This window comes from Canis lupus, chromosome 10 (assembly GCF_011100685.1).
Source record: "Canis lupus familiaris isolate Mischka breed German Shepherd chromosome 10, alternate assembly UU_Cfam_GSD_1.0, whole genome shotgun sequence".
Lineage (NCBI taxonomy): Eukaryota > Metazoa > Chordata > Mammalia > Carnivora > Canidae > Canis > Canis lupus.
The window spans coordinates 13,507,733-13,523,988 of record NC_049231.1 but is presented as its reverse complement, the minus strand read 5'-3'; the positions used below and the strand labels follow the sequence as shown (position 1 = coordinate 13,523,988).

Below are 16,256 nucleotides of genomic sequence, written 5' to 3'. Positions count from 1 at the left end.
GAGCCACCCAGGCTCCCTGCCAAGGAAACATTTTCAGAGGGCTCTGAGTTTGGGCTGGGAAAGGTTGGGAAAGTCTTCTTGGATGAAGTGAATCATCGGCTAACTCATAAAAGTTAAGGCCAGTAATATTTTCAAAAATTACATGCTACTAATACCTGAATATTGTAGAAGGGTTTTCACATTGTCTATAAACCTGTACATTTTTTTTACAACTTCCTGAAAAGCTGCTTCAACTTTGTACTAATTTATTCACAAATATTAGACATGATGACGAGTCTGACACGTTAAACTCCATACCAGCCTCATATGTCCGTCTCGGGGCATATTGGGCTTCCAAATCCACATGAGCATGTTGAATAGGAGTCAGTCTTGTCAGGCCCAATTTAAACAGCCTTGATGTGCAGAGTCTGATTGGAATTCCAACTGCTACAACTGACGTTTTCTTTTTTTCCCCTAACTCCGTGGGTAATGCTTGAATAAAATGCTCCTCTGAACATTTACCAGGATCTGCAGATGCTGCAGAGCCCTGTTCAATCCCCGCCAAGGCTACAAACTTCTGTTCCATGACTCTTGAGACTCACGGTTATTTTTCTGTCTATAAAAGAACTACCTGGAGACAGCCCAGCTTTTACAGTGCTTTTAACTGATTTTTCCAAATGACATATTTTAGCCCAACACAAGAAATGTTTCAGTGTGGGACTCAGGAATAAAGTAGTTCCATTGGGGAGCAAAAAATTTCACATGAGCTTAGAAGGAATGTGTGCTTCCTGGTTTCATCAAGAAAGCAGAGGATCCGAAATACCTGAGGCAAATTTGATTTGTCTTACGTGATTTTTCCGTGAGTGCTCGTGGGCCTGAATCTTTTTCCTCCAATTTAAAGGTACAACTTACTGCATAGATGATCGCGAATAGAATATTAACAACATGTGAGTCAATTGCATATCACAAACACCGTAGAATAACAAATATTTTACTTATATAGAAGATGTTAATAAATTTGGGGGACCACCCAAAACATAAATGAATGTGACTCTTCAAAGATCCATCTTCGGTAAATTGGGTAAAAGCCTAAATCCCAACAAGAAAACTGTTTGCACAGCTTTTCTAAAAGAGGATACTGCACTTGCCTTTAACTTGGTAACATAAACTTCAAGATTATCAAACTTCAACCAAAATCAAAGGTGGTTTGACAATAGTGTTTGGTCAATGAAGCAAATTAAATCTTGCAAATGCTCTTACCTAGTGATGTAAGCTTATGAAAGAATGATAGCCAACAGCCTAAGGGAGCTGGACCGATTAGGAAGAGTGATAGAGGACTGGTGAGCTGTTTGCATTAGTGGAGATAATCGGGACATTGTTGCCCGGGCCAAGACAAATCCCCCGCTCAGCACATCATACACTCAAAATGACGAGACTGCCTGTGGATAGCTTTGGCATTTCATGCTGGTCGAAACGGAGCCACAAAGGAATAGTTTCAGGAAATAGAGGGGTATGAACCAATGTGAATAATGAAAAAAAACACATAGCTGAAAGATCTGGATGTGATTTAGCTCCACCATTAACCAGTGCGTAATCCTAACAGGGCATTTCATTGCTTCTTGTCTGTTTCCACATACACAAAATAGGTAAGGGGTGCCGAGAGATTATATGGCAGAAATCTTTTTTTTTCTTTAAAGATTTTATTTAATCATGAGAGAGAGACACACACACACACACACAGAGGCAGAGACACAGAGGGAGAAGCAGGCTCCATGCAGGGAGCCCAACGCGGGACTCGATCCCTGGTCTCCAGGATCAGGACCTGGACTGAAGGCGGCGCTAAACCTCTGAGCCACCCGGGCTGCCCCAGAAATTATCTTTTTAAACATAGAAATATCTTGAGGGCAAAGAGATGGTACAAAATAAGTTTGCTTTGTAAAATTTTGTGGACATACCCTACCGTCAGTTGGAGCATGTGATCAAATACTCCAGCACAATTTAGTTGCCGTCCCTAAGAAACAAGGGAAAGCACTACCACTTAAATTTAGTGGTGTTCCTGCCCAAAATAACAGGTAAAACTAGCCATTAGCAGATGGTATTTACTTCAGGTTTAAGTCAGAAGAGAGCAGTATGAAGATCCTGTGTCACCAGTTCTGAGGTTCTGAGGTTTCTCAGCATGTTAGCTTATTTGGGTGGTGTAATGGGGGAGAAGGACCACTTAACTTGGGGCCCCATTTCCGCTTCTTGAAGGGTGGGGAAAGCATGCATTGCTAACTGAGGTGTAGAGAGTAGCCAACACTCTTGGAGTTGCGCCTGAAGAGCGTGGCACCATTGACCAATTCCGGCTGGCTTACTCTTGCAGGCCAGGCAGGAGTAATAAAGTGACCTCCTAATTAGGCAAGAGTTTGTGTGATCCCCAAGCTGGAAGACAACCCTCTGGGGACATACTTAGAAGAGAAATGCTTTTTTATTTCTTTAACCATAATTTTACTCTACCATAATGATTCCAAGTCTGGGGGAAGCTCTAGTCCCAGTGGTGGAAAGAAAAGAAAACCAGAGAATGTGTAACAGAGGGAAATCGGTAGCATTCACTTTTGGCTGTTGATTAATGTGCTACTAAATAAAGGCAACGTGATATAATTGGGGGGGGGTAGGGAGGATAGAAAGCATGAATCCAAACAGCCGAGAATAAAATCCAAGGCTCTCAGTATCTTGCCACTTGGATGTCCTCCATGTCAGAACGGACAAAAATGCAAACAGCAGTGGCTTAAACGAGGTGGAGGTTTAAGTACAAATGCAAGTAAGGAGAGGCTGCCCGGCGTGGCACCGCGTGGCCAGAGAACCCCAGAGCCCCAGTCTTGCTGCTGGGTGTGCGCGGCCCGTTCTCCAGAGGTCTGCCGCCTGAAGGTCCGCAGGTCACTTCCTGCATGTGGCTGAAGGGCCAAACCGGCAGGTGGTGCCGTCGAGCCTGTGATCAGCGGACTGGGGCCTAGGGAGAGTCAGCCTGGAGGAAAGGGTCTTTTTATTTTTATTTTTTATTAAAAAATATATTTTTAAAGATTTTATTTTATTTTATTTATTTTTAAGATTTTATTTATTTATTCATGATAGACACAGAGAGAGAGAGAGGCAGAGACACAGGTAGAGGGAGAAGCAGGCTCCATGCACCGGGAGCCCAACGTGGGATTCGATCCCAGGTCTCCAGGATCGTGCCCTGGGTCAAAGGCAGGTGATAAACCGCTGCGCCACCCAGGGATCCCTAAAGATTTTATTTATTCATGAGAGACACAGAGAGAGAGAGAGGCAGAGACCCAGGCAGAGGGAGAAGCAGGCTCCACGCAGGGAGCCCGATGCGGGACTCGACCCTGGGTCTCCAGGATCCCGCCCTGGGCTGAAGGCGGTGCTAAACCGCTGGGCCACCCGGGCTGCCCAGGGGCCTTTTTAAAATTCACACAAAGGGTCACCTGGACCCCAAGTTCTATGGGAAGGTGGGCCTCTTTCTCAATTGTGCGACAGCATCTTGGGGGGTGGTCTCGATGATGCGAGGTGGCTTCTCCAGCCCCAGCCCTAGCCCTTTGGTTCACATTACGATTGGCAGGAAAGAAGAAACAGGAGAATGAACTTTCCCTCTTGAGTACTTGCCAGAAGCTGAACGTAACCACATCTGCTCTAGTCTCATCGTTTGGGACAGGCGCATAGCCACGTCAAGGGAGGCTGGTCTAGTCAAGGATGAAGGCCACCTGAGCCTCCCTGTCACACCACCATCAAAGGGTCAACAGACTATAGGGTGACGTTAGTGACTTTCTAATGGCAAACCACTAACATCCCTTCCAGGTCCGTAGTCCTGCTCCATGAATCTCCTGTTTGGTATAGAAGAGGGGAAAGTGCGTTTCCCAGGGTGAGTGGGCCCATGTAGGTTCACAGGCAGCCATTCGTACAGGAGCTAACACTGAGGCCCCAACTCTGGTAAGTGCTTCAGGTTTGTTAACAGTTAAATCCTCACAGTGCTCCTATGAAATATTTTTTTTTCTTTTTACTTATTTATTCCTGAGGGACAAAGAGAGGCAGAGGGAGAAGCAGGCTCCATGCAGGGAGCCCGACACGGGACTCGATCCCGGGTCTCCAGGGTCATGCCCTGGGCCGAAAGCAGGCGCTACACCCCTGAGCTCCCCAGGGGTCCCCCCATTTTACAGATGACAGAGCTGAGAGAGGTTAAGGAACTAAGCCACCAGCATCGTACATGACAATGCAGGAAGGCAGCTACAGGCCGTGCCCTGCCCTGGCAACTTCCCTGAAGTCTAAAGTGAGCTAAGCTGGTCCACCGAGAAGCAGTCCTGGAGCCTGGAGGGAATTACTGAGAAAAGCTCTTTTGGGTACTGAGCTGGAAGGATGCAAGCCTGGAGCTTGGTGGCCGCCTGGCCAGCATGCCGTGAAGGGCCCGGGAGTGAGGCCCAGAGGGAGGTGGCGCTGAGGGTGCCGCAGGATCCGCTCTGCCTCAAACCAGAGACCTACCCCTGAAGGATCAGGCATTCAACAGCTTTCATTCTCATCAGCCCACCTGCCTCCCCTCCCCTCCCCGCACCTTTTTAAAATGAGATTCTGAGATTCAGCGGAAGTTCTGATCCTCGGGCGACCCGGCAGGTTGACCAAACTCAGCACCTGTGGCCCCGTACCTGAAGAACCAATGGCATCACTGCCTAAGACACTGGGGACAGAAAGTGGAGCAAGTCCACAACCTCATGAATAAGGCCGCTCGAGCAGTGACTTCATGTTGAAATCGAAGAGTCTGGAAGACCGGATGGTCAGAGAGTCGTATATCTAGAGATGTAGGGACTGGGGCTGGGATGAGAAGCCGGGCTGGCGCTGGGGAGCTCTACTGGAAATTCAGCACCCACCGCAGGACCTTGGGAAAGCTCACTGGACTCCCCAGGGCACCGGCCCGGCACTTGAGCATGGAGGAGCATGGGTGAGCGTGGGTGAGCATGGGTGAGCATGGAGGAGCATGGAGGAGCGTTGGTGAGCATGGAGGAGCGTGAGTGAGCATGGAGGAGCATGGAGGAGCATTGGTGAGCGTGGGTGAGCATGGGTGAGCATGGAGGAGCATGGAGGAGCGTTGGTGAGCATGGGTGAGCGTGGGTGAGCATGGAGGAGCATGGAGGAGCATGGAGGAGCATGCTAACTGATGAAGCTTCCTGAGGGTAAGGAAGGCCTGAGGAACACACTGGGACCGAGGAAGTGGAATAGGCAAGTAAATTAGCTGTGATATAATTATTATCCTCAACTTAGGCCAATACGTATTTGGCAAAGGTCTACTGGACGCTTGGAAGCATCGTGGTGCTGAGGGATGGGATGGACTTCAAAGAGGTGAGAGAGGGCGCAGCCTTCTCTGTTGGCGGTTCCCTAGTGTGGGGACGTACTGACCCGACGCAGCGATCCTCCTTGCGCCTCTGGGCCTACAGCATCTGGGGCATCTGGGAACTTGCTAGATGTGCAGGAGGTCAGGCCCCCTCAGACCTACGGAACTGGAGTCTGTGTTCTAACGATTCTGGGGTGATTTTATGTTCATTGGAATTTGAGAAGTGCTGCTCTAGGGTAGAGGGAAATTCGTGTTTTTTTATGCAAGAGAATAAGAAATGTCCGGAACCATTGGAGTATCTACTTAACTATCTGGAACACAGTGGCTGTAAGTCGCATGGTTTTCCTCAGGCTCTGTCCCGTTCTGCGTGGGCACCCACCAAGTCTCAGGAACACTACTCACCGCAGATCTACGTCGTCATCGATGCTCTGTTCTAAAACCTGCTCGGGAATGGTGCGAGCTCCACGAGTCTTAAATCTTCACGTGCTCTTGAAATCTAAGAGCTGTTGGATGACAGCTGCTGGTGTAGTCACAGGGACGTTGCAGGAGTGACTTACTGCGGTGTAACAAGTTTCCCCCCGAACTAAGCGGTTTATAACAACACAAGCTTTTGCATCATCAAGTCTGCGGGTCAGGAATCCGTCAGGGCCGAGCCAGGCGGTTAGGTGCTCTGGTTCAGGGTCTCGTAAGGAGTTGGAGCGAGCTGTTGGCGGGGGTGCAGGCCCTCGGCCGAGGTCTAGCTGGAGCCCAGGGGTCAGTCTGGAGCTTGCTCACATAGGTGTTCAGGGCCTCGGCGTCTTGCCACTTGGATGTCCCCATAGACTGCCTAAATGGCTCTGTGTCATGACAGCTGGTTTCCCCAGAGAGAGAGAGCCGGGGGACACAGAGATATGCCAAGACAGAGACAGATGACACCAAAACAGAAGTTGGCGTCTTATAACCTAACGTCGGTGACGGCATGCCATCACTTTTGCCATGTGCTACTGGCCATGCAGACCAACCGGGTACAGTGCGGGAGGGGATTACCCAAGGGCGTGACCACTGCAGGGGGAGATCCTGGAGCCCGGCTGCTGCGGTGGGGGAGGCAAGTTCCCTATGAGCAGGGAAACCCATCAGTAGCCCAGGTGCAATCTGGGCAGCCGGAGCCTCCTCAGTCTCCGCAGAGGAGGCAGGCCAAACTATAAAGGACTCACAGATGTCACACCCATGCTTGAACTACTTCAGGAGCTACTGATCCCAGCACAAATGGATTCTAGTCCTAACTGGATGGGGAAATGAGGGGAATAAAAAGCAAAGAGCCTGTTCAGTTGAGACAGCCTTTGCATTCCAACCCCTCTGGGTGCAGAGTGGTCTCAGCAGTTCTTCAATTCATCATTGTGTCAAAAAGTGGGGAGGGATGTTTTACCTGAAAATAGTCAAACTGATTCCTCTAGACAGGCCATACTCGTTGCACAGAATGACCTTCCCACATCAAAGGTGGGTCTTTTTGACCTAGAGCCACAGAAGCAGGGAACAAGGAGTATAACCAAATGTCCAAATGTTGGAGAGACTCCTAAACTCCTCTTATCAACAGGCCAGCAGATGGGAGGGGGGGATTTCTATCACTTTGGTATCATTTCCCTTTATTTTATTTATTTATTTATTTTTATTTTATTTATTTAATTTTTTACATATTTTTTTAATTGGAGTTCAATTTGCCAACATATAGCATAACACCCAGTGCTCATCCCATCAAGTGCCCCCCTCAGTGCCCGTCACCCAGTCACCCCCACCCCCCATCCACCTCCCTCATTTCCCTTTATTTTATTTTTTTTAAGATTCTTTTATTTTATTTTTTTTATTTATTCATGATAGACACAGAGAGTGAGAGAGAGACAGAGACACAGGCAGAGGAGCCCGACGTGGGACTTGATCCCTGGTCCCCAGGATTATACCCCAGGCTGTAGGCGGCACTAAACCACTGCACTACCAGGGCTGCCCCCTCATTTCCCTTTAAAATGGGACTGCAGGGACCCCCGGGTGGCTCAGCGGTTGAGCATCTACCTTCTGCTCTGGGCATGATCCTGCAGACCCGGGATCGAGTCCCACATCGGGCTCCCTGCATGGAGCCTGCTTCTCCCTCTGCCTGTACCTCTGCCTCTCTCTCTCCTTCTGTGTGTTTCTCTCATGAATAAATAAATAAAATCTTTAAAAAAAATAAAATGTGACTGCACCCTTCTGCTTCAGGTGGTGCCATCTGCTTCTTACTCAGCCCCGTGCATCTCCGCCATTGGAACAAGCATATGACCAACCCAGCTTGCTTTACATCTCATTGTCCACGAACTATTTAAGTTGGAAAAATTGCACAGAGGAGCTATCGTCCATCTCCAAGAAATTTTGGCTGGACATGCCTCAGTCACACATGACCAATATGTAAACTATATTTTTCATTAAAAAGGTGCTCTGAAGAAAAATTGGATATTCCAGAGATCGTAGCAGGCAAAAATCAGCTACACAATCTTTTTCTAATCATCACAACAAAGCAGCACATCAAGAATTCTCATTTTTCTATTGGAAAATAAAGTTATGTTAATCAGAAACAACGGCATTTGGTCTACTTTAGATCAAAGGCCCCTCCATACCACAGAGGGCCAATTCCCGCTCTTGTTAAGACAAAAGCCTTGGGTAAAAAAAATACGACAGTACTTTTTTTCTTTTTTTGTGGACCATTTCCTCATTGTGGCTTCCAATAAACCTCTCAGTGGTTAGCAAGTTTTGACCAAAATGTTGAGCAAGATCTTTTCCTACGGGGGAATGGAGATTTAAACTTTGAGGTCTCAATCAGGTAGGCATCAGATAAACATGAACTGCAAATCCCTCCAATGAAAATAAATTCTTCAATAATTAATAAAGCTCCGTGCCCCACTTCACCCTGGATTTCTATAGTCAATTGGAAAATGAACTTTGTTGACAGATGCGGTTTACTGTGGGTATCAACCCCGTGTCCTAGCGAGCACTCTGGAAGGGGAAGTGAAGACACCTGCTCGCTAGGAAGCACGAGAGCTGGGATTGGCCCCCAGGCCCCCGGCTTCACAGCCTGAAGCTTCGGTCACCACGGTCACCACGTTCGATTCCTCCTCCGCGTGACCACCCGGTGCATGTTTACTACCTACCTGATGTGCTGTAATGTGAGCTACATGAATTCCCTGTAGACAAATGTCAAACACAGGAGGGAGATGCTTTACAAATATTTCTCTTAGTCAAGGCTTTGGCCAACATTTCCACTAATTTTTCTTAAATTTGAAATAAGTACCATCCTGTCTGCCTCTACGACTCCCCTTTTCTCTACACTCCAAGGCTACTTCACTTTTCCATTTGTTTCCTATTCCCCTTGCCTTAGCAGGGCTGGCTCCACCCCCCACCCCACCCCGCCCCCAGGGACCCAGGCTCCTTGGGCCGGAGAGCAGGAGCCCGTGTGCCTGCATCAGCATCACCTGGAGGGCCGGTTGGCGGTTGGCCCATGTTGCTGGGCGCCAGCCCTGGAGGTCCTCGAGCACTAGGTCTGGAGCGAGGCCCAAGAATGTCAAGTTCTAGGTTCCTAGGGGCCACACATGGAAAATCAGTCGTGTGGCTCCTGAAAGAAAGAACCTCTGAGGGGATCCCTGGGTGGCTCAGTGGTTTAGTGCCTGCCTTTGGCCCAGAGCGTGATCCTGGAGACCCGGGATCGAGTCCCACATCGGGCTCCCTGCATGGAGCCTGCTTCTCCCTCTGCCTGTGTCTCTGCCTCTCTCTCTGTGCCTCTCATGAATAAATAAATTAAAAAATCTTTAAAAAAAAAAAAAAGAAAGAAAGAACCTCTGAGATCTACCCTTACTATTTACAAGGCGAGGGATCCAATCTGTGTTGATCAGAACTTGGTGGGGGCGCCTGGCTGGCTCTTGACTTCAGGCTGGTAGGTTCAGGCCTCACGTTGAGTGTAGATGACTTATAAAATAAAATTAAAACAAAAACAGCTTTGTACTACGGCTTCCTCATCTATAAAACGGGGGTGATAACAGGACCCATCTCCTAGGCTTAGCTCCTAATTCACTGAGGTGTCCTACAATACCGACACCGCCCGGCATAACCAAGCTTCCAGGTAACAAAATACATCTAATACTCAAATCATAGTTACTAGCCAAAAAAAAAAAAAAAAAAAGTATTCCTTGATAATTACTTCTCAGTAGAGAAGTGTTTTCTTCTGTCATGACCCTGGCCTCTCAGGCTACTTCTCTCAGGGGAGTAGATGAGCTAACCCTTCCTAGAAAGTCCAGGAGGGGCTCTGGCCTGCCCGTGTAATCCCCCTTCCTCTCTTTTTGGAAATTTGGAGCTAAAAATATAAAATTTGGAGCTAGTCTGTGCACAGGAACCATCAGTCTGCTGCCCCCTGAAGTAGCAAGGGGAAAGCCGATGCCCCTGTGGGAGGCCTGGGTCACCCAGGGCTGCCTGTGTCTGGGAAGAGAAGACCGCTGATCCTCGAGAGCTCGCTCATGGAGGCTTTGAAGGCACACCCTGCAATATTAAGTTTATTATTAAAAAATGTGACACATCCACCCATTATGTGCTTCATTTTTTCTGATTTCTCAGTTCCTTAGAACGCAGGCGGAGAGAAGGGATGCACGGGCCTGAGGCCTCTGATGTGGGGTGAAGGCTGGGCCTCCACTCCATGATGTCCCCGCCTCGGTGGACGACAGGCCTCTGGAGTCTGTGGCCCATGAGCTCCGGGGAGGTTGCCTTGGGCCACGGAGTGCCTGCGGCCTGAGCTGAGAAGGGACGGGACTCCTCGGAGAACGCCTTCTGGAGACTGAGCTCCGGTTCTGGGGGCCCAGGGATAATTCGCCAACGTGGAGCGAAGCACCCCGACTGGCAGCCGAGCGGGCCTCTGGAGGGGTGGCCCTGCGGCCCTGAGCCCAGGTGGGGGACAGGTGAGGCTGCGGCCTGCCCGGGGGTCCCAGGCCCTGCATGGGGTGGGGGTGGGGGTGTTCATGCTAACCAAATTCCGTTGGAGCTTTCGGTGCAAGCACCCATCCCATTATCATCTGACTTAGTTAGACTGCCTCAGTGTCCTAACTCCGAATTCTTTGGAAAGACTATCTGATTGGTCTGGCTGGAGTCAAGGAGGATATGATAGGGGTGGCGGCCGGGAAGCGGTGGCAACCATGGTGCAGCCATGGGCTGGACAAGAACCTCCGATCTGTTTCCTTTACTAAGGAGAATCGAATTCAGTCACATGTACCCAATGGGCCAATCCAGAGCCCCCAGACTCTTCTAGAAGATCCATGCCCAGGCAGTCTGACAGGGAGATGACGCTGAGTAAGTCCTGAGGGTCGGGACTTTGGCCATATGCCCCTGACTTCTCATCACCACCATGATTAATTGGATCAGGAAGGGTTACATGACGCAGAGGCAGCCTGTGCATCACCTGGGGAGTGGTGTCTGGGCCTGCGTAGCCCCCGAAGCTCTGGCCCCGGGGACAACAGCGGTCCATCGACGTCTTACCCTTCTAGGGTAGGAGTGGAAGACCCAGGATGAGCCACAGCAAGGAGAGCAAGTGGGGGTCCTACAGTGAGACTTGGGGCATGGTGGGGGCTCCTGGGAGATGCCAGGTTGAGGTCGTGAATGACCCCAAATTATAAATAACCCCAACTGTGCATTAAAGAGAAGCTACAGAGTGGAGATGGTCCATTGGTAGCAGTGGAAGGAGTGGAAGCACAACGACTGGGTCACTTTAAAGGTGAGAGAAAAAAAAAAGAGAAAAAAAAATAAAGGTGAGAGACCCATAAATTTAAGGAGTAAAAAGCATGTTCCATTCCTAGAGCTGGGTTGAAGGCTCCTAGGTCTCCAACACCACATGGAATTTCTTAGGCCCAGCTTTATTGTCCCTGTGTTCCTAGGAGATTCTTGTTTGTTTTTTTCAAAAAAACACTTATTATTTTGAAAGAGAGAGAGAGAGTAAGCAAGCACATGCACCCGGAATGGGGGGAGGAGAGCGAAAACCTTACGCGGACTCCCCGGAGCACAGGGCCCAGGCGAGGCTGGATGTAGCCGTCCTGAGGTCACATCCCAAGCTGAAATGGAGAGTCAGACGCTCAACTGACGGGGCCACCGAGGCTCCTGCTTTTCCCATTGTCGCGGTGTCCTCCCGGCTGCTCTACTCTCCCTCAGCATGGTCACAAGGCCCTAATTAGCCACGACTACTGACTGTCACCTCAGCACTTTAGTGTGTACAGCATAGGGTAGAAAACACAGGAGAGGAAGAAGAAGGACAAAAAGGGGGGAATAAGGATTTGAAACAACCGAGGTAGAGTTTGGTATGTGTCCACCAGCCTGGCTACACATGACCTTTGGGCTGGTGCCTCCCGTGACTTTGGACTGTGACCCTCCGGCTTACTTGGCCCTTACCTGCCCCTCTCATGACCCAGGAGAGACAGCAGCAGGAGAGAAAGAGGCTTCAAACCTACTATACCCTTGGAAAGTTCAAGTTCATCGGTAGTTTGAAGAAGAATGAGAGACAGTGAACAGCCGGAGAAATTAAGAGCCGCCCACAATGCCTGAGCGTCTCTAAGAGGGGGTTTAAGTCCCAAGTCTTTGCTCCTCGTTGTCACGAAATGGATGGACAGAATGCCATCACTCGTGACCCACAGCTCCGTGCTCCAGCCTTCAGGACGTTGGTTTACGATCTCACCGCCTTGCCCAGCGAATTCCTACATCTCTAAAATTTCCTCTACGTTTCCGACACCAAGTCCCATGTGTGGGTTTCCTTCCCGCAACCACAGTTCAACCCTCCCACTGGTTCAGATGCCAGTGGCAAGTCCCAGGTTGTGCTTCTGGCAAAGTGGCTGCAGATGGGATGCTCCAAAGATACCCTCCTAGGGTTCAATTAATCTATGAGCTGGAGCGGCTCATGGGACATAGAGGAGGAACATTTTACTTCTTGGACCACCGGTTCGTTATAAAAGGACATAACTTGGAAATCGATGGAAGAGATGCGTCCAGCAAAGTATGGGGGAAGGCGCTTCTTCCACGGGTACTCCAGGACAGCCACTGTCCCCACGTTACATGCTCACTAACCTGGTAGCTCTCAGCCTTTTGGGTTTCTATGGAGGCTTCATCACATAGGCATGATTGATTACATCGTTGGCCACTGGTGATTGGACTCAATCTCCAGTCCCCTTCCCTCCCGGGAGCTCAAGGATAGGGTCAGGGCTCGGGGCGGGGAGGTGGTGGGGTGGGGGTGGGGGTAGACGGAAGCTTCTGACCCTCTCATCACAGGGTTGGCTCCTCTGGCAACCAGCTTCCATCCTTAGGTGACCTAGGAGTCCCCCCAAAGTCATTCCTTAACATAACAGAACAGACTTTCGTGGTTCTCATCAGTTAGGAAATTCCAAAGGTTTTAGGAACTCTGTTAGGAATGGGGAATAAGACCAAATACATATTTCTTATGTTAAATCACAATACCACACTCTCCAAGAATTCATCTACAACATTGAGAATTGAGAAGTTAACCATTATTTGATGTAGCTTCTCGCTCGATATAAGAGACTGTCTTTGGAATTCAAGACATCTGACGAAGTGAATCTTGCTTACATTAAGCCCAACTCTGCCTCCCTGAGTTATCCACCAAGTGGTTTTTGTTCTCTAAAAGAGTAATTTGGGTCATCCAGCGACTGCCTTTCAAGTGCTATTATGTAAAATCCAAGTTTTATTTTTTTATTTTTATTTATTTTTTTTAAATCCAAGTTTTAATCATAGCTCTTTATTTTTTTATCTTAGAGAGTCACTTCTTCACTCTGACTCTCAGTTTACCTACAAAATGGCAGATGCCGCTTTGCTTATGTCCTAGGGCTGTTGGTAAAGGGGAAAAAAGACAGCAGTCATTTATTAAACATCGGCTCTGTTCCAGGTGCTGTGGTGAGCGCTTTATACACATTGAGCTCTTAATACCCCTGGTCCTATGAGACATTTGAGTGAGGACAAAGTCAAGGCTAAGAAAAATTAAATATTAAAAAGAAAGAAAGAAAAATTAAATATTTTGCCCAGTTACTACACAGGTAGCAACAGAACTAGAATTTGAACGGGGGTTTGACCCGTGGCAAATCCCTGGGCTTAACCATTTTACTATTTGGCCTGCTATGAGCTGCTACTTAGGAAAGCACTTACTAAATTTCAATTATTCGAATATCTCAAGTGCTTTTCTTGAGCTTCTTTTTCTCTGGGAAAAACATTCTCAGTCTTTTCTTTGGAAGATTTTAAGTAATGTCTGCACATGATGTGGGGCTCGAACTTGCAGCCCTGAGATCAAGTACTGCATGCTCTACGGGCTGAGCCAGCTGCGTGCCCGTCAGGTTTACCTTGATGAGCTATCATTTCCCTATATCCACATCATTAGATTCCCTCGACTCATGGACAAGCATGTTTTTAATGTTCTAAAACTAGGGGTGGTGGAAGGGGAGGAGGGCGGGGGGTGGGGGTGAATGGGTGACGGGCACTGAGGGGGGCACTTGACAGATGAGCACTGGGTGTTATTCTGTATGTTGGCAAATTGAACACCAAAAAAAAAAATAAATTTATTATTAAAATAAATAAATAAATATTAGTAAAGCTTAAAAAAAAAAACCTACAGTAAGGATGCCTGGGTGGTTCAGTGGTTGAGCATCTGCTTTTTGCTCAGGGCATGATCCCAGCGAGAGTCATGGGATGGAGTCCCACATCAGGCTCCCTATAGGGAGCCTGCTTCTCCCTCTACCTATGTCTCTGCCGCTCTCATGAATAAATAAATTAAATTATTTTAAAATTATATAAATAAATAATAAAACCTACAGTAAATCAGAAAACGCAACTTTTAATGTGGGCTGACACCAATTAAGAAACATTGCTGAATGTTATTCCACCCAATATGCCATGTATTCAAACCGGAAAAAACAACATGCTTATTGTATGTGTTCCAAATCCATGTATCAATGAGAAGGATGCCATCATCCCTGTTACCATGTTAGTTTGGGTAAAAATAGATGAGGATGCAGCTAAGTTGCATAAAATTTTACTGGAGAAAAAAGATGTCTGAACATACTTCGATGGAAGAATTTTTCACTAAATTGCTGCTTCCCCACCACCTCTTAAACTTAGTTTTTCTTCTCTGCTTACTTTTACATTCTAAGAATTTATAGATAACTTAAAACTTTTGTGATTAATATGGCCAATAAAATCTTTAAATGTTAAAAAATAAAATAAAATAAAATGTAGCAACCAGAATGGGAAGTCACGTCTTAATGTGGCCAGAGTTGGAAAACCCAAGGCGGGCGATGCTTCTCCAGTGCATCACATTCATTTTCTTCTAGTTTCTTCATCCAGACAAGCTAAGGCTGTGTTATCATCCTACCCTATAGGCTTTTAGGGTCAGACACGCTGGAACCTGGCTTTGAGATGAAGGAGTCAGTCGAATCTGAGTCCAGCATCTTCAGAAATGCTCATAAGGAGCTCATTGAAGTGGGGCTACGGTTACAGGAACAGCCTCCCAGACCTAACTGTATTTTAGGGCCTCAGAGGCCTAAGAAAGAAGAGTGTCAGTGTTCAGTGGTTTGGGGCGGGACAGTCTCTTTTATCTACATAGTTGAACTGTAAAACCAAGTTTCCAAATGCAGAAGAGCATGAAGGGAGTTCGTGTGATCGCAGGGAGCCCCATCTCGTTATCTAGGACTCGTTCTCATGGTGGCTCATGGGCCCCTGAGCTACATGTAGGGATAAGATTCAGAAAAAAAGCCAAACACCGTTAGTTTTTCAGATGTTGAAGCTTTCCAGGTTCTAAATAATACACAGGGAGGTTGCTATACTTTTATTGCTTTTCACTACCTTGCTTTTCCATTTTGGGCCAAAACAAAATGAAAAGATGTTTTCTTTTTTGTACGAGAATGATTTTCTCTAGCAGTAGTTGTGAGAATAAATTATGTGCAGTAACAGCCACCTATTTTTATATTAGAATGTCATTTAAAACGATTTGTTGGGGGTGACCTATGAAGAGGGAGACTAAAAACGATGAGTTTTACTGACGTCACCGGTTGAATAGTAAAGCGAAGGTAGCTCCTTTGTGAATAATATCTTAGTTTAAAAGGTGCCTTTCTGGGCACCTTTTCTTGAGCTCTATATTCAAAGGAATCTGAAAAAAAAAAAAATCTATGGAGAGGCCGTCTAGAGTGGCCAGTCACTCCTGCCATGCTGTTGAAGCTTCCTTTCCTTCACTCGGGTTCCTATCGCGTATTTCCTCGTTTATATTTGTGAACTGTCTACCTCACCTCCCCTAGGGTGCAAATTCCAGACCAGGCTTGGCGAAGAAACCCCAGTACAGGATGCGGCTCATCGTGGGCACATGGTATTTGTCGAATGAGCAAATCCATCTTGAAAACACAGTTACCCCCCTAGACTAGCCCCCCAGTTGACAGTCCTCTGGTCTTTGTTTTTGCTGCTGTTCCATCGGTCGCCGATCGATTGTATCTTTCCTGCTTCTCACTGTAGGTCTATTTATTTGCCGATGCAATTCCAGCCGTTCCCATTTGCCATAATACAGTGGAGAGCATTTATGGGACGCTGATAGGGCTGTGTTTGGTGGGAGGAGTATCTTAACTAGGTTTTGCTAACAAAGTCATAGAGTTTGTGGATTTTTAAAGGAACACGTCAGATTGGATTTCCCCCTCCCTTAAAAAAAAAGCTACATCGCCAACTTGTGTTTTCTTGAGCGGGGCAGAAAGAGGCAGGCTGTGGGACTGGTCCCTAATTTCAGGTACTCTAAAGCAAGTACGTTGAGAGGGAGGACTGAGCTCCATTGTTCTAGAGGCAACTTTTGTATCCGCTGTCTGGGGTCTGAGGAAGGAGCTCATGTGAGAACCCTGGTGTTAGATGAAGACAAACC

The 16,256-nt window shown here is 47.7% G+C and overlaps 1 long non-coding RNA gene across 1 annotated transcript; it reads left to right on the top strand.

The window, feature by feature from the left end:
* LOC111097599 lies at nt 1–8,997 on the top strand. Its single transcript, XR_005365147.1, has 3 exons — nt 1–880; nt 3,814–3,945; nt 7,562–8,997. It is a non-coding gene; the product is annotated as an uncharacterized LOC111097599 (long non-coding RNA).
* The last annotated feature ends 7,259 nt before the right edge of the window (nt 8,998–16,256 follow it).